This window comes from Rhinopithecus roxellana, chromosome 2 (assembly GCF_007565055.1).
Source record: "Rhinopithecus roxellana isolate Shanxi Qingling chromosome 2, ASM756505v1, whole genome shotgun sequence".
Taxonomy (NCBI): Eukaryota; Metazoa; Chordata; class Mammalia; order Primates; family Cercopithecidae; genus Rhinopithecus; species Rhinopithecus roxellana.
In genome coordinates, this window is record NC_044550.1 from 92,395,208 (window position 1) to 92,422,026 (window position 26,819).

At 34.0% G+C, this 26,819-nt stretch overlaps 1 protein-coding gene across 3 annotated transcripts in view; it reads right to left on the bottom strand.

Annotated features, from left to right (window-relative positions):
* The window catches only part of FSTL5 (follistatin like 5), an 838,888-nt gene extending 812,434 nt beyond the window's left edge, over positions 1–26,454 (bottom strand). For all 3 annotated transcript variants that reach the window (XM_030916851.1, XM_030916843.1, XM_030916838.1), the window contains exon 1: positions 26,011–26,454. The gene's annotated coding sequence lies outside the window, so the exon portion shown is untranslated. The remainder of the gene's footprint in view (positions 1–26,010) is intronic.
* Between the last annotated feature and the right edge of the window lie 365 nt (positions 26,455–26,819).

Sequence of the window (26,819 nt, forward strand, 5' to 3'; positions counted from 1 at the left end):
ACATACCACACACACACACACATACACCAAAATCTGTCTTAACATTTGGAATTTGTCCCCTGAACACATCTGAAATTTGTCCCCTCACTACATTAGGATTTCTTTATAAGCGACTGTGTTCTTCGCCTTTTTTGCCCGAATGACTAGTTCAGTTTGTCACAACAAATGTTCATTAACTGATGGACTGAATACGTTGTCCTTCTTTGGCAGTAGATATCCGTGTTATTTACAAATTTACAAAAAAGAAAAAGTTGGAACAAATAGCATTTGGAAAAGGTTTAACTTGTCTACCAACATGTTCACAACTTACAGAAAAAAAAATGCTTTTGTTTTCCAGAGGTGTTGCTAATAATAACTGTATGATACTATTATATTTCTATCAAAAAGCAATATAATAGCTAGGATATCATAAACTAATACATTCGTTAACAAACTAAGGTCAATTAACCTAAGCTTTTAGAGAGGATGAAAAGTACATTTAGAGGTAGTGGAAGTGTGAAACATATGTCAGTGACTATAGTGTCCTGGCAAGCAGGGGACTCCTGTGTTCCAACGGGTACTCAGAGAGCTGGTGGAAAGGTGGGCTATGAGAAACAGAAGCCAAAGATAAGACCTGCAGCAAGCTTTAAAAATTTTGCTTAAGTCATTGATAGCTGTAAAGCAACATTATGAAAGTAGAAATAAGAAAGTAAAATATAGATAAATGTAATATTACTTATATTTATACCTACATAAGCCTCCTTGCTCTTCAAAGTACTAGGTAATATGTGAAGTTCAATAATTCAGCTCCATTCTGAATTTCAAGCAGTTTTGGAGAAATTACAGTGTGATGGAGGAAACTCTTCAGAGTTACAGAACTTCCATTAGGTAATTAGCTGAATTAATTAATTTGATTGATAGTTATTGTAATTTACCACATTTACAGATTAAAGGACAGTGAATCTGATACTAGAGCACATCTCAGTGCATGCAGATACTATTCATTTAATAAAATTAAGGTCAATGTATGATAGACACTCTTAGCAAACTAAGAATATAGAAGGAAAATACTTAATCTTTAAAAAGACATCTATTTTTCTTAATGTAAAAAGAAAAAATATCAAGACTCTCATACTTACTGAGATAAATTTTAATAAGACCAGCAGCAAAGGAAAATGCTTGCTATTACCCATTCTGTTTAGGATTGTACTGGAGTCCTAATCAGTGCAGTTAAAAAAATAATAAAATAAAATCTGTAATAATTGAAAAATTGAGACAAAACCCTCTATATTTTTAATAAAGTGCTTGTTTACAAAGAAAATCCTAAATGTGTTTTTGTTATTAGAATAAGAAAGGTTTGATGAAACAAAAGAAGAGAAATCTGACATGCAACACAAAATCAAAAATCTTTACCACATTCCATCAGAAAATGTATTTGATGTATTTTCAATTGACAGAGTGCCAGTAAAAAATACATAGAAGCCCTTTATGGAAGAAATTAAGTATTTTATTGAAAACATTAAATAATACTTAAATAAATGGAAATATTTAGAAATAACTCTCTGTAATAAATTTATCAATATTCCTCAAACTGAGTTATAGAATTAGTGCAATTCCAATTAAAATCTTAATAGGTTTCTTTTTTTCCCCATATCTTTTCAGCTACTTGCTTTTTAAATTTTAGATTCCAGGGTACATGTGCAGGTTTATTGCGTGAATATATTGTGTAATGGTGAGGTCTGGATTTCTAGTGTACCCATCAGAAAAAGAATGAACATTGTACCCAGGTGATAATTCTTAACACTCCCCTCCCTTCCAACTCCTGGAAACCATTTTGGAGTGCCCAGTATCCATTATCTCTATCTTTATGGCCACATATGCCTTAATGGAGTTCTTTGTAGGATTTGATATGCAGATTTTAATTGCAAAGACAATTGGAAGGGCCAAGAACATCTGAGAAATTCCTGAAGAAGGAATAGGGAGAGGATTTTTCAAACCATATTTCAAGACATATCATGAGAGTATACACACACACCCACACACATAAACACACAGACACATACACATACACATATACATCACATTAGGCAAAAGTTAGAGGCAGCATACATAAAATTTTATCTTTTTCCTGAGCAGTCTTTACACAAAAATGTCAGAAGATGAATTATGTGATTGACAAATTGTGCAAGGAATATTGAATAGCTATATGAAAAAAACTAATTTCTCTCTGACACAAGGTATAAAATCTAGTCTTCATCTATTAAGTATGAAAAGCCATACTCTGAAACTTTTAAAACATAATGCAGCAAAATTTCCTTATAATGTATGTAAGGAGGGAATTCTCAAACAAGGAACAAAAGCCACACATCATAAGAGATTGATTGCAAATTATATTGTGACAAAAGTAAGAATGTCACTACATCAAAGGATGCCATGAAGAGAGTAAAAAGACATGGTAAAACTGGAAGATCTTTGTTTTATCTTTGTCATCAGCAAAGAATTTGTATCAACAGCATGAGATCACAAAGCTCCATGAGGAAATGGACAACAGACATAAGTAGGAATTTTATAAAAAAGAAAATGATAAAAAAAAAACCTCATTGATATCTAAAAATATGTTCACTTTTGCTATTTTTAGGTAAATGCCAATAAATATTAGGAATATATTATTACACTCTAACCAGTTGGCATTTGTTTTTCAAAAAGCATGATAATATCAAGTACTAGTGAGAATAGGAAGCAACCAAAAAACTACATACTGCTGATGGGACTGTAAATAAGCACAATCACTTTAAAATGCTATTTACCATGTCTAGTAAAGTTGAACATTCGCCTACTTTGCAATTTTACTCCTGTGGGAATACCCTAGAGAAATTCTCACATGCATTCAAGGAAATATATGCACAAATATTTATAGTAGCATTGTTTTTTAATAGTAAATTGCCAGTAACAACCCAAGAGCCCATCACTAATTTAGTGGATAAAGAAACTTTGATTTTTTTTTTGTTACTATGGAATCTTTACAACAGTAAAAACTAATGTATGAAAACTACAAGAGTCATCATAAGGAAAGAATCCATTGAGGTCAGAGAGTTGACAGGGGTGAGGACCAGTTTGAGCAAGTCATTGCGGCTCATTTTAATAACATTGGCTTTTACTCTAAATAAAATAGGAAGACATTGGAGGATCTGACACATGAGTGAAATTGCCTGACTTAGGTTTCATAAGATCATTCAGACTGTTGTATTGATAATACATTAAGGACAGAGATAAAAAGCAAGGAGATTAGTCTTAAGAGTAACATAATCAATGTCGAAATATCACTGACATGTTCAAAGGTAACAGCAGTGGAGGTGATAAAACAATGTCTAGGTTTGACATGTATTCTGGTATTAACCTTAAAGAAGTGCTGAAGAATCTGATGAGGAGTAGAAGAAAGAAAGGAGGTTAATATGACCCCAAGATGTTAACATAAGTATTTATATAGTTCCGATTTGTCTCCTTCAAATCTGAGATTGAAAAAATTTGATCCCTAATGTTGGAGGTGGGGCCTGGTGAGAGGTGTTTGGGTCAGAGGGGTAGATCTCTTAAGAATGGCCATTCAAATTGGAAGTCAATGGGAGTAACAAGTGAATTCTAGCTATATTAGTTCACTCAAGAATTGGTTGCTTAAGAGTGTGGCACCTCCCTCCCTTCTCTCTTTTGGTCCCTCTTTTGCTATGTGATGCATCTGCTCTGTCTTTGTCTTCTGCCATAATTATAAGCTTCCTTAGATAATTCCCAGAAGTAGATGCTAGCACCATGCTTCTTGTACAGCTTGTAGAACCATGAGTCAAATAAACCTTATTTCTTTGTATTATTCAGGCTCAGGTATTCCTTTAGATCAATGCAAATGAACTAAGACAAGTATTTAGAAAAGCAGAGAATTCTGCAGGACAAGGTTGTTTTTTTTTTTTTTTTTTTTTGGTGGTGATGGGAAGAGGAGAAGATAACCAGTTCACATTGTGATACTTAAGTTCCAGGGGCTTCATAGATACTCAAATGTATATGAAGAGAAAGCAGTTCCATATACAAGTATGGAAGTGCAGAGAGAGGTCAAGTCCCAAATAGCAGGTATTGAAAGCCATGAATGGGAGTACTGAGGAAGTATACACAGGTAGAAAGAAGAGCTTGAGAGTATTCCACCATTGAGAACAGTGGTTCTCCACCAAAGGTGATTTTGTCCTGAATATTTGGTTGTTCCAATGGGAAATGAGGGTGCTATTGTATCTAATGGGTGGAGGTCAGAAATTCTGTCTAATGTCCTACAATGTGTAGGGCAACCCCCACAATAAAGAATTACCCACTCAGAATCTCAGTGGTGCCAAATTTAGGAAACCTTGTTAAGAAACCTGGCCTTGGAGTTGGGGCAAAGATCTTGCAAAGAAAATTGAATTGATGTGGACTGAGTCAGGAGGAAATGAGATTGTGGTGTCCTGAAAGGCAAGTAAAGGAAATGTTTGAAGGATGAGAAAGTTATCTCAACTATGGCAAATCATCTAACAGTTCAAGCATTATTGAGAGCTAACAATTGACCCCAAGGTATTTAATAATCTGTAGATTATTGCTGACCTTGATGGAAATAGAGTTCAGGAAATGGTCTAGTAGATTTGAGAGAGAATATATAGAGAGAAATTTGAGACAGTGGATAAAGAGAGCCCTTCAATAAATCTTGGCATAAAATAAAGAAGAGAAAAGAAATGACAGATGAAGAATAATCATGATCAAAAGAGTTTTGCCAGTTCGTTGAGCTTAAAGACAGGGAAAATAGCACCATTCTTTCATACTGATAAAAATGACCCAGGATAGTGATACAAATTGATAAGGAAGAAAGAGAATGGGGGACCCTTGGAGCAATGCCTTTGAGTAGCTAAGAGAAGATGTAATATAGGTATTGATATACTCCAATTTTTATGAAAGGTAAAAGATGAAAGAACAAGCATTCTCAGTCATAAACATGCATACCTGCATGAATTTTATTGACTGTCAATTATTAGCTATGTGACTGTAGTCAAATTATTTAGTCTTTCTACTTCAGCTTTCATCTGTATAATCCCTCCTTCATATGAAGCTGTTTTAAGAATTAAACAAGATTATGCATGCATAATACTTAATACATCACTTTGACACACACCAGGCTCTCAAATAATGACAACTATTACTATCATTCTTATTTAATGATAAAATCAACTATTTCGTTCTTGGGATATTTCTGATTGTTATCATCATTTAAAGCTTTAAATGTTTAAATATCTGTAGTTGTGTAGCAATATCTTAAGAGAGATACCTTCTGCTAAAAATGCTGATATCTGATTATAGATAACGTTAGAAAAATTCACTCAAACAATACCTCTACTTTTTTCATAATTAGCCATTTTTATTTACTTAGGTCATTTTGTTTCTTGTACAGTTATTAAATTACAATGATAAAAACTAACTTTTAAAGATTATTGACTTTACCTTGATTTATATTTAGGCATTGGAATATGTGTTCTAAATTTAAATAAATTCCATTTGTTTTAATTGAATTTTGTTTTATTTTAATATTTAATTATGGATGTATGCTATCACTTAGCAGTTTTTCTTATATAATTTAAAGTTGAAAGCAAATGATTGTTTTCCAAGACCAAAGGAAATCCTTCATATGTTTAGGGTTGAACATCATTGTTAATGCTCCATGCTAATTGCATATAAAATTAGCATCATTATCAATTTAAATGTCCAAAGCATATTATTTTCTGTTTTTATCTTTTTACTGCAATATTAATTGCCCTCCATAATTGTTATAAGCTGAATATTTTAGGGCATCTAGATTTTTAAATCATTACAAACTGTTTAAAACACTAAGGCTTAGAATCCTAAATCCTAAAACCTAAGGTTACATTTTATCTGACTTTAAATACACACACACACACACCCACACCCACACCCCAGGAAAAAAGGTTACATTGTATCTGATTTTAAACACACCCACACACACACACACACACACCAGAAAAAAACTACCTTTGCAGAGTTTCCAAGCAGAACTATCTCTCAAGTTTTTTGTTTTTTCCCTCCAAGATTATATAACTAAAGTACAAACATTATTGTTCTCATGATAATGCATATTTTAGAACCAAAATTATTTACTGAAAAAGCTCGACATTGAACCTCCCAGGGTGATGGCCCAATGAAAGAGCTTCCATAATTATGTCTAAAGCAAAACCTGCTGTCAGAGCCTAAAGCTTTAGTTGTAGCACAGCAAATGCCGTGAAGAACAGGGAAGAGCCTTCATTGGCCTCAGTGGAGAAAAGAGCTTGCCTAGATACTGGTCTGCGGGAGATAAACAAAGCATATTCTAATGTGATCCAAAGTTAGTGAACTTTCAAGCATGCACGTAAGGAACAAAATTCAAATGCACACATCAGTGATTTATATAGCTATAACTTAATTATTTGGGAGGAATTTCCATTTGTGTTATATGTTCTATTATCGATGTAACTCAATTGGATTGCCTTCTTATATTTGCATTTTAATGCACTAAGAGGATTTAATTTTTCTCCTACAAGGCTATTCCAAATGGAAATTTATTTCTAAGTTACTATTTGAGCTTCTTCCCATTCACTACAATCAAACATGTCAGAGTATGCTATGGTGCATGCAATCGCTCAAATACAGAGCGTGTGATTAGTATGGAATCAAACTCAACTTAATACTTTATACCACCTTGTCAGCTCTGCATGATGACACCAAATACAAAAGCAGTGCTTCTTGGTGATGAGGTTGTAAACATCAAGAACCTCATGGTTCTTTTGAAAAATTGATTAGACAAATATAATGATCCATGAAAAAGTGAATACGTATTACAGTAAGATGCCAACACAGAAAAGCAAAGAGAATTAGGTGAAATATGGTGTATACATATAATTATAATGTGGTTCATTAAATTTTTTAAATTTGTTTTTTGTTTGGAATTTTCTTATGTAAATTTTTATAAAAATGTGTGCTGTCTAATGTAAAACTACTTCTAAATGGTAAACATTCACATAAAATTATTCCTCTAGGTGCTAAATTAAGAAGTGAGACTCCCCCCTAAATTTAAAAAAAAACTAGTTTCCATATTTTACAATAGCATGCTGAATACACACATATTCATTACCAGTGCACACACACATACACAAATGTAAATCTCTATAGGCATGCATATTTACCTATAAAGATAGCCATAAACACATAAAATACGATAATTTATTTTTTAAGTAGTGAAAAGGAAATATCTAAATTATCTCAACATGATGAGCGTTAAGAAATAAGAATCAAAATATCTAAAAACACACAAAGTGTCAGTGGGATGTTACTGACAGGTATGATAGAAATACAATTCTATTTTCAAAATATCTACAAAATGCAAGTTTAAAGAGGTTTCCATAAAACATTTGTAGTGATAGTTTTCTGTTTTATACAACAAGCAGTTCCCAAATCTCAGGGACCTAAAAGTGTATTTCTCGCTTTCCCTACATATGCACTGAAGGTTGGCAAGGAAAAGTCTTTCCATGAAGTTATTAAAAACAAAGTGATGAAGAGTAGCCTATCTCATGACAGCCCTGTCTCAACATGGACATGAGGATATGCCATCATAAGGGAAAAAAACAGAATCGTGCATCAGCTCTTAAATATTCTCTGTCTTTTCGATTATTTTACTGAACAAACAAGTCGCATGGCCATACCTAACACTGGAATAATTAGAAAGGATAACATTTCCATATGCTTAGTTTAAAGAATCAAAAACATTGGTGAGTATTAAAATTGCTGCCAAACTTTAGGAAGTTTAATGTGGTAAAGCTTAGACTATCCTGATGTGTATGCTGATTCTTCAAGGCCAGTGGTGAGACTATTTTGAATTTCCTAAACTCTTTTTGAAAAAGTGATTTGTTTAAGTGGGAATGTGTTTCACTTAATCTCTGTGACCAGATCATGAAATAGTAGTTTATGCAATATTTTTACTTAGGAGGAGATAGACTAAAAATATTTCACAGTTTCATAATACTAGTTAAGATTTTGATTTTTTATAACTAAAAGATTCCTGTTTTGATCATTTCTTATTTATATGCATGATAATAAAGGAAATAATAGTGATTTTAGTGGAACCTAAAGCTTCACCCATTAAGTACCCAGTGTTGTTTTCTTTCTAACACTTGAATGGAGATATCTATATAAATATAACATCCATATCTATGTATTTATATATCTATCTATGAATCTATGCATCTATCTGTCTATCCATCTGAAGAATATTTCCCTTTTAACTGAAACACCCATGTCGCTTTGGAGTGAATCTATCCCAACAGAAGGATCAAATATAGAATTTCCTCTCTAGAGTAAATTCCTTAATACCGTACTGACTTATCACTGTATCTATAGCTAAAAGAGCCTTTTTATAACATACTTTTATATCTCACTCATTTTTTAAATTTTATAATAGTTTTAGATTTATAGAAAAGTTGCAAAGATGGTACATATACTATATATCAGTTATCATATAGCCAACACCTAGTATCTCCTATTGTTAACATCTCATATTAGTAGGATACATTTGTCACAACTAATAAACCAATGCTAATACCTTATTATTAACTGAGGCACACCTTATTCTGAGTTTCTGTGTTTTTTACCTAATGTCCTTTTTCTTTCTTTCTTTCTTTGTTTCTTTTTCTCTCTCTCTCTTTCTTTCTTTCTTTTCTGTGTGTGAGACGGAGCCTTGCTCTGTTGCCCAGGTATGCAGTGTGGGATGCTGGCTCACGGCAACCTCCACCTCCCAAGTTCGAGTGATTTTCCTGCCTCACCCTCCCAAGTAGCTGGGACTACAGGTGTATGCCACCATGCCCGGCTAATTTTTGTATTTTAATAGAGACGAGGTTTCACCATGTTGGCCAGGCTGGTCTTGAACTCCTGACCTCAAGTGATCTGCCCACCTCGGCCCTCCAAAGCACTGAGATTACAAGCGTGAGCCACTGTGCCTGGCCCTAACATCCTTTTCTTCTGAAGATCCCATTCAGGACATAACATGAAATTTAGTTATCATGTTTCTGTAGGCTCTTCTTAACTATGATTTCACTTGTTTTCTTATTTTTATTTCCTTCAAAATTTTATAAATATTCTTATCTGGGAATTAGTTTCTAAGTTTAGCTCCTATTTCTCTTTAGTTAACATTCCCTAACTTAACATAAAAATACAGCTTTTCAAAAAATGTCAAACAAGTTCAACATCTAGAAGCATTTCACAAGAAGCTGTCTTCACAACAGGCAAAAGGCAGATTTTAAATCTACAATTGTTCTTTCATGCTTGATTTTTTAAAGTATGGCCAATAACAAAAGCTGTAAGATTTATTTGTAGTACAGAATTATACAATCACTCTATTGCTATAAGAAAATACAAAAAGGCCGGGCGCGGTGGCTCAAGCCTGTAATACCAGCACTTTGGGAGGCCGAGATGGGTGGATCACGAGGTGAGGAGATTGAGACCATCCTGGCTAAAACGGTGAAGCCCTGTGTCTACTAAAAAATACAAAAAACTAGCCGGGGGAGGTGGCGGGCGCCTGTAGTCCCAGCTACTCGGGAGGCTGAGGCAGGAGAATGGCGTGAACCCGGGAGGCGGAGGTTGCAGTGAGCTGAGATCCGGCCACTGCACTCCAGCCTGGGCGACAGAGCGAGACTCCGTCTCAAAAAAAAAAAAAAAAAAAAAAAAAAAAAAAAAAAAAAAATAGAGTGATAAATCCTCATAAAAGTCACATTTTTGTATACTCTGTAGGTTACAGTTCTCCTTGAGATCAGCTTACTGTCTTGTCTTTGAAGAGACTTTCCAGAAACATTTTTTTATTGTTTGAATTGTTTCCTTAGTTTTTCTACTTCTTATTCATTTGTATCTATAAAATTAATGTTTGGGGCAGGAGTGGTGGCTCATGCCTGTAATCCCAGCACTTTGGGTGGCCGAGGTGGGTGGATCACGAGGTCAGGAGTTCGAGATCAGACGTTGGTGAAACCCTGTCTGTACTAAAAATACAAAAAATTAACTGGGCTTGGTGACAGGTGCCTGTAATCCCAGCTACTCGGGAGGGTGAGGCAGGAGAATCACTTGAACCCAGGAGACAGAGGTTGCAGTGAACTGAGATTGTGCCATTGCACTCCAGCCTGGGCAACAAGAGCAAAACTCCATCTCAAAAAAAAAAAAAACAATTAAAGTTTGAAACATGAAGATTACTCAGGTAAATGAAAGACATTTATACCTAGCCAACCAACCCACCTTTACTTAAGCCACAATCTGATTTACCTTGAATCTGGCAGATCACTAGTCAATATTTAGTGAAATTCCATATCTCCAACTAATAAATAAATACATTAACATTGAAGCTATTTGAACCTTCCCATATTAGGTGAGTTGGTGAATAAATTAGATGATTCCAAACTGGTTGACGAAATCTTCCTTCTGAATATCTCAACTAGTCTGTCACTGAAAAAATCGCCGAACACAATCCAAAATAAACTGAGAAGAAAATGCACTATTCATATTTTCTAGTACGATAATTATTGTGTCACCCTAAATTCCTTTTATGTCTTGAATTTGACCTTTAATGCATTTTCAATCATTATATCTAATATATTTGTGATTCCAGTGGGTCCTCAAATTTTAATGTATCAACATAATCCTTTATTGAAAATGTACTTATCTGCATATTAATAGGTCTAAAAACACCTATTGATTTAATTAAAAGTTTTAAAGATGATGTATATATACATTTATACGTTATAAAAATAGGTTTTCAAAATAAACATGATTAGAGTGTCCACTGTCAATAATAAATTATCATCTTTGTAGTTCATACCCTCAAAAAGATTATTGTGTTAATCTTGCACAGGTAACTTTATTTTATAATGCCTTCTAAATATGATATGAAATGTTCCAAAGCGCATGTGATTTATTACTATACTTTGTGCATTATTAACCTGTATTGCAATAAGAAGTGACCAATCAAACCATTTTTCAATGAATGCAGCATCTATAATTCTAAATGAATTTTAAGTGCTATAGTGATTTCAATGGGTAAACTCTTCAGAAACACCAGACTTAGTAGGCAGCCTGAAAGGAATATACATAAAACAAGCCAAGCAATCAAATAAAACAATGTGAGATTACTCTAGCCAAACTTATTTGAGGAAAAATACTGCAAGCTCAAAACCAAAATCTTTTGTATGTGTGTGTCATTTACCATGTGATCATGGCTCTGTGGCCCACAGAGTTCTAATATTCAAATATTATTTTGAAAACACTCCCAAAAACCAAGTGTCTGAATGTTACCTGTTTAGAATTATCAACACATCTGGAAATGTTGAGTAATTGAAATGAAACCCATACAAAAGATTCTTCCCACTAAAAGTCAATGTGTCCTGGGTGCGTTGGCTCATGCCTGTAATCCCAGCACTTCGATGGCTCAAGCCTGTAATCCAGGCTGAGTCAGGAGTTCGAGACCAGCCTGGGCAACATAGAGAGACTGCCCGCCCCGCCCCCTGCACCAACCATCTCTCCAAAATATAAAAATATTTTTAAAAAAATTAGCCAAGTGTGGCGGCTCATAAGCCTAGAGTTCAAGAACAGCATGGGCAACATAGAGAGACCCCCATCTCTACAAAGAAATCTAAAATTAAAAAATAAAAGGGAGGCCGAAACGGGCGGATCACGAGGTCAGGAGATCGAGACCATCCTGACTAACACGGTGAAACCCCGTCTCTACTAAAAAATACAAAAAAAAAAAACTAGCCGGGCGAGGTGCCGGGCGCCTGTAGTCCCAGCTACTCAGGAGGCTGAGGCAGGAGAATGGCGGGAACCCGGGAGGCGGAGCTTGCAGTGAGCTGAGATCCGGCCACTGCACTCCAGCCTGGGCGACAGAGCGAGACTCCGTCTCAAAAAAAAAAAAAAAAAAAAAAAAAAAAAAAAAAAAAAAATTAGCTCTGTGTGTTGTTGCATCTCTGTGGTTCTAGCTACTTGAAGGGCTAATGTGGATCAACACCCCCGAGGATCACTAGAGCCCAGTAGGTGGAGGCTGCAGTGAGCTGTGATCATGCCACCGCACTCCAGCCTGGGTGACAGAGCAAGACTCTGTCTCTCAAAAAATAAAAAATAAAAAAAGTCAATGTAGTTTCAATTTGTCTATATATTTGTATCTGTGTGTGTATATGTATATGTGTGTATATGTATATATGTGCGTGTAAGTATATGTGTGTATCTGTATATGTGTGTGTATATGTGTATGTATATATGTGTATATAACAGGCTTCTGAAAAATATTTTTGTTCCTGGTAGAAATGCTACCTTATGATTTTACTTACTTTGTAACTTAGTTTCAATACTATGTTCAGTTTGACATCTGTTAGTAATATAAAACATGTGGAGTATGCCTGAAATAGAAGTTTCACTATTCCTCTATTTAGTGGGAAGACTTGAATGAAAAACAGATACATAACCACATTAATAAAATTTGTTTTATTTTTCCTCTAAATTAAGGAAATTTTTAATTAGTGGTGCTTTTGGTTTTTGCTAACAGTTTAGAACTTCTTAAAGAATATTGGCTAATCAGGATTATATCAGAATAATATATTTTGTTTGGAATTCTAGATATTTAAGAGATAAGTTATTTTGAAGAAATATTACATACTTGAGAAGGCCAAGTGCTTCCTAGAAAGACACACTGGGCCTAATGTGTTTAAAGGAAGACTTTAGACATGGAAGAAAAATCAGTTTACATGGAAAAGATAACAATAAAGCCACAGAGTTCTTAATATAAGACAGAGATCACTGGGGCATTTAGAGCCAGAGAGAAACATGTGTGCTTCCTGTGAGACAGTATGGGCTATAGCCTCCCAGAAAACTTGATGTCAGCTTGGTTCTACCTTAAAAGCTCTTCTAAAGTTTTATCAAAATAAATGAATAGTGTCTAGAAATGTGTCTGAGGCACAATAATTGTTCAGTAAACAATTATTATTATTCTATGGCATCTAGTTTCATTGACTCTGTACAATCGAGTTGAGATTCTTTTAAGTTAATGTTCAAAGACATAAAGAAATGTTACAACAGAAGAATTACTACCAGAAAAAAACATTAAAACAACACATTCAGTAATAAGCAAATGTAAATAAAAATCCAGAGTGCATTTTTACTCAACAAAATTATGGCACCCAACACTATGGTTAAATAGTATTTCAACCAATTGTAGTCTGAATGTATTGATGTAATCATCATAGAAAATAACATGACAATGCCTATTCCTTTTCCTTAAAAGTGATCATGTGATTTTACCAAGTAATTCAACTTCTGGGGAAATGTTATAGAAATAAAAGCATAATTGAATTTCAAATATACATTTCAAAAGTTTGTAGATCACTAGACATTTACATAACCACTGCATGCCAAATAACAGCAAATTTTACCAAAATTTGGCTTTAATGTATTCTCAATAAATCACATGTGCTACTGTTAAATTTAAATTTCATATATGAAAAATCAACTAATTACAAAAATGCCATTATAGAGAAATCAATTAATTTAGTATGAAATCAGGAATGAATAACACTATCACATGAAGCTATGTTAAATCATTAGAAATACAGTTTTGTTTCTCTTTCCAGAATGCTCCAATGGAGGTTTTCAACTGAATCATTAGGGCATATATGATACTCTTTCTCTCTAATAAAAAGAAAAAAGAAAAAAAATCAATTGGAAAAAGTTTTTAAATTAGCCGTTTTATATTTTGAGCAGGATGTTTAAAAATCATGTAGCAACATCCCAATCAAAATAACTTGAGATAGTTTTTATTTTCAAATATGTAAGGTATATAAATATGGGACATAGTCCTTGGTATGAAGTTGCTAACTGAAAATATACTGTCTGTTTAATAGTTGCTAAAGACTGATATGCTCTAACTTTGTGCCAGTTTTAAAAGTTTGAAAGGTTCTGAAATAGAACAAAATGTGATGTTTAAGTTCATTGCAGTTGAGCTAAACAGAAAAATTTTAGAATATGACCTGCCATATTCTAATGACTATCACAGATTAATTTAAGCCTGCTGGTGCTTTACAGAAGTCTCTTGTATACTCGGCATTTTGTCACATTCTATTTTCTGGATCAAGAGCCCAGTGTTAAGATCTAAAAACTGGGGCAGTAAAAGCCTGAGTATCACACAGCAGGGTTTCCATAGTGTCCTAACCATTTATAAATCAAATCCATTTAAGGCCAGTAATAAATAGGACACAGCAATTTCAAGAGAAATTGTGTGACTTCTTCAAATATTTAAACAATTCTAAATTTTGCAACTTCAAAAAGTTATTTTGCATTTAAAAATACCTTTATTTGCTCTACCTGAAGACTATTTTTGAGACAAAACAAAGTGGCACTAGAAGGCCAGAATCAGAATATTCTTCATGCCTTCTTGAGCTCCCTCTACTGATTTTTAGACAGTTTTTAGCTTAACCGAGATGTTCAGCAAAACATGTATAATTAACTAGAAGTCCAGTAGAGTAGCATCCGGAGCAGTTTTCACAGCTGGGCACACAGTCTTACTACAGACATTATCAATTAAATTGTACTACTTGTGCACAGACAGGGAAACAAACGGAATGAAAGCCCTTCGACTTTCTCAGGCCTCAGGACATGTAGAGAAATAAGGCACTGGCTAAAAGAAAATAAACAGTTGCAGAGGGTATTAATTTGAAATTGTTGTTGTCATGAATTGTAAATAAGTGGACTTTAAATGCAAAGCATTTTCTAGAAACTTTCTCTTCAGTTTTTAATTATTTTTACTCCTATTAATTATAGCTCTATGAGAAATCTCACCAAGGAAATAATTCAGGAAAATCTTTGGCACAATTCATGCACTTCTTTCAAGTCTTATTTTCTTTGTAAGTGCACTAACTCTTGATATTCTGCCAAAGGATTGAGATATTGTGCATTTAATTTTTGCATTTTCTAAAGGTATAGATGTATTTTTATTACTATTACTTTATTTTGCTTTTTTTCCTACATGGTCCCATGATGTCACACTATTTGAATAAAGAATGCAATTTCATAATAACAAACAATCACTGTAGTTTTTCAAGCATGTGCACAAACCCAAAAAGCATTCTAAGCATTTGTCTTTCCCTAATAATGCCATAGTGTCTGGGATAATGAATCATTGACATAAATACCAGCTCACTCAATCATTGCCTTAAAGGAACATACATTTTAGAGAACTTAAATTTTCTATGAAAAAATGTGAACTTCTGAACAAATGAAGTGCACAGTGCTAAAAAGGTCTAAGTTTATACTCAGAAATTAGATTTATGTCCCAGAATTTAGTTGTGACATGCTCTGTATAGTATGTTTAATAGTGGAAAGAAAAAAAAGTAACCGAATTAACATATTTCAAATACATTGTAGTGCCAAACAAAAATGAAAGCTAATTTTCATTAACAAGCAAACAACAAAAGGTAATTACTTTTTTCATGATATGTGCCTTCTGGTTTTTGCCAACAATTTGACATTTAAGACTGAATAGAATTTAACAAATTGAAGTTCATTTAAGAGGATTTTAAGGTATTATATCAAATCAATACTTGATAATCATAAAGTTCTATTTTGTGAGTAGATGTTCCAGTATTCAACATTCTTCCACCCTAAATGTATTGACCTCTTACTGGATGATAAGCTCTTTCTTAAAGTCCCCAGGGCTTACTGATATCATGTTTTCTCCATTATAATTATGGATAAAAACATTCACACTTTTTAGAATGATAAGGAATATTAACTTTAATCAGAAACTACTTAATGAGTTCCTCAGAATGGCATGAAGTTGGAACCTATGATAATTCCTATCTTAGGTAGTACTCTTGTCCCTTAGTAATACTTTACCTGTTTTACTTTTTACCTGAGCACTTATCAACACCAGACATTATATTATACTTTGGCCTTATTACTTTGCTTATTGTCTACCCTGTCACAGAGAGGGTAGGGCAGGTACCCTCTCTCTTATTGCTACTCAACCCCAGTACCTGAAAGGGTACCTGAAACATAGTAGGTATTTAATATATTTATTGAATTAATTTATTTCTCTTAAAATAACTATAACTTTTCTTAGATGGAATTTCACTCTTGTTGCCCAGGCTGAGTGCAACAGCATGATCTCAGCTCATCACAACCACTACCTCCTGGGTTCAAGTGATTCTCCTGTTTGAGTCTCCCAAGTAGCTGGGATTACAGGCACCTGCCACCATGCCCAGCTAATTTTTTGTATTTTTAGTAGAGATGGGATTTCACCATGTTGGCCAGACTTGTCTTGAACTCCTGACCTTAGTGATACACCAGCCTCAGCCTCCCAAAATGCTAGGATTACAGGCTTGAGCCACTGCATCCAGCCAAAATAGCTATTATCTTAATAATATTTTTTAAAGTATTGTTTATAAAATAATGAAAAATTGAATGTACCTACTAGTTAGTTGTCTTTAGTTTTTGTCAAGATAAAATTGTTTTAATTGTGTATAAAAGATATAAGTGAAATGGCTTTTTTCTGTACAATTAATGTTAGTAAAAGCAATTGCCCAACAATTTACTAATCTTTAGACTGCATACACAAGAAAAAATGATCCATAGCACATAAATCTTTTTTGAAGATCTTTTGAACATGGCATTTTTTTCACATGTTGAAGTTTTTCTTTTAAAGTGAATCTAAAGTATATTTCTTGCACTTTTCCTAAATAGCAAGTGTAAAATGTCATGTTCACTTTCTATGTAATTACTATATTATCTGTAAAGGAGCATAAATATAATATTAAATACAAGTTTCTGATTTGCATGAAAATAGTCCATGTTGCATGCAATAAGGTCATACTAAAATATCCTTTGTGTGGTTCTCAATTAGTCAGAGACCAAAGTTAAAAATGGGAAAACACAGTAGACGACCAAACTCTAATATCAAAAAAATTAACCAAATCCATCATCATAGATCTATTATAGTTCAAAATGTACAAAGCATTATGTAATAAATGCAAGCATAAAAAGAGAGTAAAATCCAATGAGGATCAATTAATTTATATATATATGAAGTAATTGTAAACTATGCAGGTTTTTTTACACACAGAAGAAGTTTCTAGGCTTCTTCCTATAAAGGGATTAATTAGGAAGAAGAGCCTATGACACATTAACACATCCAAAAGCAACTCCAGACCGTCTACTACACAGTTTAGATGATAAATTTAGAGTTAGAAAGAAGATCCCAGTGGCATTCAAGCAATAAAGACTAAGGTTTAAGTAAAACTTCAACCAGGTACAGTAGGCAGAACGCTACCTGAATCCCAGTGACACACACTGTTGTATAATCACCTCACCTTGTGTGTAGGCAGGACCTATAACTTGCTTTTGACCAATGGACCATGGCAAAGGTAATGTGCTATTGCTCTTGTGGTCATATATGGCAAAAAGGAAGGGATTTCAAGATGTAATTAAATGTATATCAGAAGGGAGATTACCCTAGCTGGGCCTGACTGGGTGAGTGAGTTTTTAAAAGCGGGATTAGAGGTCAGAAACAGAAGTAGTCAGATTAATTCTTCTGCCAGCCTTGAAGCCACAAGTCTCCATGAGTTCTGAGCCGCAAAGAAACAAATCCAGCCAAATGTTAGGTGATCTTGGAGAATCCCAAGCCTCAAATAAAAACCCAGGGCTGGCAGAAACCTTGACAGTGAGGTCCTGAGCAGGGGAGCCAGCTAACCTGTACCCAGACTCATGGTTCATGGAAACTGGGAGATAATAAATGTTTACATGGCTAAGTCTGTGATAATTTGTATGTCACAACAGAAAACATATATATGTTTTAAAAACATGAACATTTTGGTGAGATCCAGAGTGATACTGATATGACATTTACTGCAACAGAAACTACAACTCTGAAAATCACATGGGAGCACAATATGCTCTTAAACTATAAAAACATTTGACTGGATGCAGAGGAGTGGGACCTAAACTGGGATTCTTGAAAGTACAACAGTCCAGACAGGACATTGTGTTTATACAGAGGTAAGGAACTATGTGATGGTTTAGATTTTAACATATCTTTGTTTTGTATGCGTGCATTTCACATATCAGAAAATGGAAAAGCAGGTTGACTACTAGTAGTGTGTAGAACCAATTAGAAGAATCTTTAAAGCAGCCGAGAGTGTCAACTTAATGTAAAAATTGGGGATCTAATGATGATTTCTGAACACAGTGGCATTTTAAAGCATATTTTAATCAAGAGAAATCCAGAGAAGATATGAAATCTGTAACAGCAGGCTATAAAGAGTAGGATCTGATCATGCAGTTGGCTTCAGACAAAACTTGGTCTGAGTCTCAGCTCTGTAGGCAGTACCTTAAGACTTGGTTTCAGAAGACATACAAACATGAAAAAAAAATGCTCCACATCACAAACCATCAGAAACATGCAAATCAAACCACAATAAGACAGTATCTTGCACCAGTCAGAATGGTTATGATTAAGAAGTCAAAAAACAACAGATGCTGGTGTGGCTGCAGAGAAAAGGGAGGTCTTATATGCTATCAGTGGGAATATAGACTACTTCAGTCACTGAAGAAAGCAGTTTGGAGATTTCTCAAAGAACTTAAAACTGAAATGCCATTTGACCCAATAATGCAATTACTGGGTAGATATCCACAGGAAAATTAATCATTCTACAAAAAACATACATGCACTTGCACACTCATTGCAGCACCATTCAGTATAGCAAAGACATGATTCAATGTAGGTGTTCATCAATGGTAGATTGGATGAAGAAAATGTGGTACACATACACCGTGTAATACTACACAGCCATAAAAAAGGATAAGATCATGTCCTGTGCAGCAATGTGGATGCAGCTGGAGACCATTATCTGAAGCAAATTAACACAGGAACAGAAAACCAAGTATCCCATGTTCTCAGTTATAAGTGGGAGCTAAGTATTATAAACACATGGACATAAGGATGACAATAACAAACACTGGAGTCTAAAAGAGTGGAGAGGTGGGAGGGAGGCAAGGGCTGAAAAACTAATTATCGGATATTATGCTTAGTACCTAAGTGATGGGATCACTCATACCCCAAACCTCAGCATCAGGGAATATATCCAGGTAACAAACATGCACATATATCCCCTGGATCTAAAATGACAGTTGAAAAATAATTCAACTTTTTTTTTTTTTTAAAAAAAAGATGGTTTCCCTATATCTATTTTATAAGGTGTTTTGCATATAAAATGAAACTGTGTTTATAAATGCTTAAGACTATGCATGCGATATTATGAATCATCAGAAATTTTGTCTCAATTATTATTACAACAGGAAGAAACAAGAATAAGGAGACTAGTGTAAAGAATATCAGAATAATTCTGTCTCAGTTTGGACAGTCTGAGTCAAGGTAAATATGATAAGAGAAAAGTAGAGAATCAGATAAAGCTACATGATAAAGTGAGGGATGTAAAACTTGTGTACCTGCTGCATATTGTATAGGAAGAACGATGCAATTTTTACACATCTATACATTTTTAGACCAAAGTAAATTGAAAGAGAATTTGTCATTAACTGACTGGCAGAAAAAGTAGAATAGGGGATCATGTTAGGGATGAGATCATAAGTTCATGGGGTTTGTGCTGTCACCATGAAATCAGAGTTAAAATGTCCAGCAGACCTTTGTAAATACATTAATGGACTTCAAATCTGGGTCAGAGCTACAGATTTGGAGGATGTCTGTGAAGAGATGATAATTGTAGTTGCTGGAGTGAATGGACTTCCTAGGGCTCCACAGAGAATGAGGAACAATGAGTTACATGAATAGTATACACAATCTCGTAAACATTTCAAGATTAAAAACGTTTATACCAGACTTCATGTCAAAAGTGAAACATTGATTATTGCTAACAGATATGTAAAATATAGAATCAAAGGCCCTATATGTTTTCCACTTTAAAGTTAAACTTTCTTAAGAAAATCAAACTTTTCTATCTCTTTTGGGATCCACTTAATAAAGACAACCAAAAACTTGTGTAATGGGGATTCAGTAGGGAGTCTGATGCAACTTTCTGGCTCACCTGGGAGCTGTGTTATAATTATTGCAAACAGCAGTCACCACTTCTCTTTCCCAGTCACCCTAAATGCTATATGAAAACGAAGAGCAACAGCTAGTGGCCAGTATTCCCCTTTACATCAAATACAATTAGATAGAAACAATAGAAAAAAGTATTTAATATTTCCAAAGCTTTCAAGAGCCCACCTTAGATTACCTCCTTGGTATTGTGCTTCAAAGCTAGTCATTTGTTTTGATTATTTTATTTAATCTTGATTTAACCTCACAGACTATTCAAAACTTTAGTAACTACCTAATCTGAAGGATTACATGTGAGTAGCAGTTGATATCACAAATGCTGATTGCTTGAAATGGTCTAAATGTCACCAAGTGTTTGAATTTCATCTCCAGTAGGACCTTTAAAGGAAAAAGAAAAACAACTTGAATTCCTAAGAAACATTATCTACTCTATTCTATTGTTTCCTATGCTGTTTGAGGCACCAAGGGAAACATTGGCTGCTGCTAATATTTTGAATATTCTATGAGATCAATTAATGTAGCATCTTTATAACATGAAATACAGAGGAAAAACTCCTTAAGGTCTTTGGTATTATGCATTCTAAAGTGTGTATACTAAAGAATATATGCCATAAAATAATTTCAGTGACCTAATAATTAAGGAATAGTCTTGGGGAAATAATAAGAGGCATTTACATGTAGTAAAGAGATTATCATAGTGAAAAAGCTGAGTTTTGAAAATGACATAGCTAGTTGGACTTCTGACCTAAATAGAGGTACTAGACATGTAAACTTAGTTTGATTCCCTAATTCACCTATTCCTAGTTGTGTGACCTTAGGATACAGTGGTATGGAGATTTGATGTGAATTTCTGCTTTCTCATATTAATATGAATAATTAAGAAATGAATAACATCAATCTTTACAAAGTTATGCAAATGTTACATTACTTAATGTGGTTGTATGGCCTGATATCAATAAAATATATATGAATACCTATTAATACTTTGAATGGTATCTATGTCTATCTTATTGCTCTTCCCAGATGAAAAAGCAAATCCAGGATCCAAGACAAAATGATATAAATAGGCACTCCATTATGAAGCAACAAATGTTTTTACTAGCACCAACTCACTGGCTCTTTTTCTTTAGAAATATGAAGGGCCAGATTCCATAATACTAAGTGAGACAGCTCAGAGTCTGATTGACAGTAGAGTCACAGCAATTACTGGGGCTTTGAGAAAAGGGGCATGTAACCACAGAGGGCAGGTAGGCATTTGTGTTTTCATGTAAGTACCTTTACTTTTAGTGTTTTGGAATTTTAAAAATAATAATAACTCCAGAGACAATAAAGCAGTATCTAATATGTTTTGTGGAAGTGGTCCAACTACAAAAGGTAAATTATTGCCATTTCATCATCATCTTTGGGGGAATATAGTTCAGATGTGTGTTTTAATTGCTACTGTATGTATGTCTTAATTGCCACCTTGGTGCTATATTCACAGAGAAAATACATCAGTAAAGTAAGTTTCTCTATTACAATATACATTTAAATACTACTCAATGAAGAAGTATTTTTAAATCTTTTGCTTTAGAATTGTTACTTGTGCAATGAACTAGTTATGAGTTGAAATAATATCCTGTGTATTGACATGCAAATGAACTCACTAAGCAACCACTTTGCTTTAGAGATTTGTATAATTTGATACCAAAAGCCACACTAAATTAATATTAATTACTTGATTTTAAACCAAGAAAGTTCAGAGTGAAACTGTTCTCCTGTTTCACCACATTTATGCGTGAAAACATTAATACACAAGGAATAAAAATATGTTATGGGCAGGGATATGCAGGCTCTGTTCTACAGAGGTGTATGGCTTATTATCTGAAGATTTGTAGGAAGTAAACTTGATGTTTTACTTTAATAGACTGTAATTTCCAAATCCTTTATCAGAACTCATATTTTTTCATCATTAATGTGGTGCTATAAACTCTTCATTATGCAGACATCTACTTTTTTTTTTATTCCTGGCAAATATTCATTTTCAATTGTTCCTTGCCTTGCCAATCAGCATGAGAGGTTCTAAATGTCATTTTAATGCCAAAAAAAAAAAAAAAAAAAACAAACTGGTATGTGCACAAGCATTCTAGTCGAAATAAAAAATAACAATAATTAGAAGACAAATTTGCCACTAAAAGTTACATATTGTATTACCGTTTATTATCCAAATTATTTTGTACTAACTAGCATGTCTTTAACTTGCATGTTCTAGGTCATCCCCCTTGCATGTTTATTGTAGAGTAGAATTTACATATATATGTGTATATACATATATGTGTAAATATATGTGTATATACATATATGTGTAAATATATGTGTATATACATATATGTGTAAATATATGTGTATATACATATATGTGTAAATATATGTGTAGATACATACATTCATACACACACTCTAATTGTCTCAAATACTTATACTATTATTTAATTCATCCTCTTTCAGAAAACCCATTGGAACTCTGAGTTTATCAAAACATGGTCCCATCCATTATAATAATATCAATTCCTCAATACTAAGGTGATTTAAAACACAGAGGGACCAATTGCTTTGCTGTGTGGTTACCAATTTAATTGGAAAATTAGGATATGTCTACAAGCTATTCTACAGCTAATCTGAAGTAGGCTATACCCAAAAGACTTTGGAGGTGTTGAAGCAGAAGGTGATTAACTCTGTTTGGTAAAGAATAATTGGTCACTTTACTCTTAGAATGATGCTAACAACAGGAAGTATTTTTTCTAGCTTATTAGTTCACAAGAGTCTTTTGAGCTTCGTAATATATAAAGTACTAAAAAATACGAGAGATACTATGGCAATTTTGGGCAAATATGAAGAACTAATGGAAAGATGTCATTCAAGGCCTTTGGGTCTCATTGATAAATGAGCTTTAAATATTATTTTTTAAATGGTCATTATTCAAAGAAAATTGTCAATAAATTATTATTCAAATAACTTCTTAAATATCATTTAAAAGGGTATTTTTTATTTTTTTCAAACTTTTTAGAGTATTTCAGATTTTTTATGACTTGTATTTCTCTATCGCCCATGTTAGTAACTAGAAAATAAAAAAAAAAAAAGAAAGCAGTATACAGCCTTGATAATAAAAATTCCAAATTGATTCACCCTTATCTTAAATCTCACAAAACATATACAGGAATGCATTTTATTTGTAAGGAGAAACAATCTATCTATAAATTTCATTTTTGACTCAATTTTTAGTTTGATCGATGACCCTTAAGAGGTTGAGAAACAAGAAAGACAAATTGAGCATGTCATGTAATATATAATAACATTATTTTAATAATTTTCTATAGACTTTATGAAGTTCATCACTTTTCTGCAAACAGTGCTGCATATATTTGCCGTATGTCTGTAATGAAATGAGTTAATGTCTTAACAAGCCATCCAGTGTTGTGTTACTGAATAATCCTTTACGTTTTACATGAATTTATTCTAACTCCAAAATATGGTCATTTGTTTGTGGATCAAAGACTTAATAAAAGGCCACCACATTTGAATATATTTCATACGTGTCTTCAAAGTTGGCACTTTTATTAGTTCCAGGAGAAATGTTATTCTGTATTTAAATAGTGTCCCCTATATGCTAAATTTGGGCTTATGATGGGAATCTAATTTTACCTTATTTCAGGACTAAGATACAAAAGCTAAAAGTGTAGAAAAATCAGAAAAAAAATGCTTCTAAATGTTTTAAATTTGCAATCTCATCGACTCAACCTTTGGTTATTATTGCCAGTAGCATAGTTTGACTTCAGTGTTTATGTCATTGTTAGATGAAACACTAAATTTCATCTTAAAGAATTCCAGATATTGGCAGTTCAAGGTAAATGTTTATACTTGAATAAAGACATACATCTTGGAAAACTTTGTGCAAACGGAAGTCAATGACACATTCAGGTACATTTTGAGTAAATGTAATGTTTATATATAGTACTGCCTTTCAAATAAGTGATAAAATTAAGATATATGTTAATGTTTCAAGATAATAAACAAAATTGAAAATAAAATAAGCCATAATTCTGTTAGAAATTTCACAGCCTAAATATTTATATCAATACAATTAGTTTTAACAAGAAAATTTCATAATTGGTAGTGGAAAGAATGATTCCTTGTGTATTTAAAGGAGATTATGTTGTATAAACTTCCTAGCTCAATGTTTTATATATTCTTTTTTGCCCCACTACCCAATCCAGGCTTTCAAAATTTGTATGAATATTTAATTTAAGATCACATGACTGATGTGAATCCTACAAAGAATATCTGTTTAGGGTAAAACATGTGAACAACTTCAAAAGATTTACATTTGACCTCTAGTATTTGCAACAATATGCATTTCTTGTGGCAATCACTCTCTTGTAGGGCTGTGTAGTAAATACAATGAAAAATCTCTACCTAGAGGATTCGTAAAATTCTAAAACTAAACTTCATCCTAGTAACTCTAATACAACTAGAGTAGAAATTTTATGATATTTTAAAATATACAAATATTTAAACCTAACTTAGTGTACTCCTGCTGAAAAGCATAGCTCTCTTCAGTGAATAATACTTAAGTATGAAACAGCTTTATATTTAACTCATTTCTATTAATATTGGACATCTACCTTGCAACCTAAACTCTCTCTCTCTCTCTTTCTGGAATGTAAAGGAAATATCCCCCACCCCCAAGCTTTTCCAGCCATCATTTATACTTAATCTAATGTCACTAAATGACATAAATTAGAGACCACAATTCCATTTATCAAGCAAACCATCACACCTGTCAAAGTTATGAATAGTAATAAGAAATGCAAAGAGCACAAGATAACTTCTATCATTTAATAATTGCTCAGTATGAGAAGTACTGTTCGGTCGTTTTCCGCACTGAATTATTTCTCTGGACACACTCAGAACACACTGCCAATTGACAAAAGGAACATAGCTTCAAAAGAAAATCTAAGTAGAGAAAAGCTCTCTGTTAAGCATGCAAGAGGTTAAACATTGCTGAAATAGTGAGACATTTTCTCAGCCCACGCTTCCCAGTTCCATTCAATTACCAACAGCACAAGCGACTATAATACAAGCTAATACTGTATTATTAAATCAGAGCTTCCCATTTACATCCACCTCTAACCTGAGGGGGTGGCAAGGGGATGACATTTGCTAGTCAACAGCAGAACAAACAGCCCCCAACTTGGAAATACACATGACCTTGGGGTGTGGAATGCTCAGAGACTGAGTTTCACAAGTTTTATTTGGATCTACTGCATAACAACACATCTAAATGGACCCAGCATGATATAAATGTTTCTATCCCTACCTCCTCCCTTCCAAAAAATGTTAAGAGAGCTCTGCACTTTGAAATCTATGCTTTAGATATAGGAAATAATATTGTTGATTAACCAGGGATTAATCCATTCAAATAATTATTTGATTATATTTGTTCTAAACAACTTGTTGGTTGATTTATTTAATATCATTTGCTAATATATTTGGAGGGTTTTCTGGAATGGTTCCTATCCTTTGAACCCTGCTGAAAGCATTGCTCTAAAATATTTATATTTATAAAGCAAGATATAACATAATGACATTAACTTCACAGAAAGCAAAGCTCTCAACTTCCCCTCTAGAATTTAGTGCATAATCACTAACAGATGATCTTGTAATAATAATAATAGTAATTATTAAAATATTTTTGCAATCATTGCCAAAAGTCCAGTTTCAAATTATAAAAATAAACATAACTTGTTTTTAAATTTTTGTGTAGCAGTCCGTATGTCTCCCCCACTTGTAATCATTTATAACAATATTATTTTTCTTACCTTATTTTAACAGTCACAAAAGTCCCCCAGAAAGATTCCTAAACGCTGTGGAAATACAAATCACAAAAAAAAAAAAAAAAAAAAAAAAAAAAGCACTAAGAAGATCGTCTTAGCTGGGAAAAAAATAAATAAATAAAATAGTTTGGTCTAAAACTATAGAAATCTCCAAAGTCACGCCTGAATGAGCGCCCAGGTGGCAAACAGAGGAGTCTCTCCCACGTCCGATACCACACTCCTTTGTCAAGTTGATATGGGTCCTGTTGGTGAAGCGGGTCCCACAGGGCACAGAGGGTGCAAGAGGGCGTTGCCTCCAGGTGCTGGAGCAACTGGTCCGCTCGCGTCTCAGTTTCAGCACCGACAGCACAGTGGACAGTACCAGCTCCTCTCACCTCCAGTTTCTCTCAGTCACTGAACCAGGCTGATTCTCGCTCCTCCTCCCTAGGCAGGAGCTGCTGCCACTCAACCCGGGGGTGCCCCGCCCCCACCATCTGACGTAACTATTTTGCATATCAACTCGCCGAGAAGTGAGGGGCCGCCCCCTTGACTGGGCTTCTGCTAGGGTCAGCTGCGGCAATCGAGGGTACAAAATCCAGGTTTAAGGTCAGCGTGGGCATCTTTGGACTTCAAGATGTATTCTCAACCAGTCCAGTAGATATTAAACGCTTAGGCGGTGCTGGAGCCTTTGCCTTCGCTGGGACTGCCGTTTCTGCGCACTTTAAGATCGCTGCGGGCACAGCTCTGGAAGGAAGACGGGGCGGAGAGAGGGGGCAGTGGAGCACGGAGAGGACCGAGTGGGAGGCAGGTGGGGA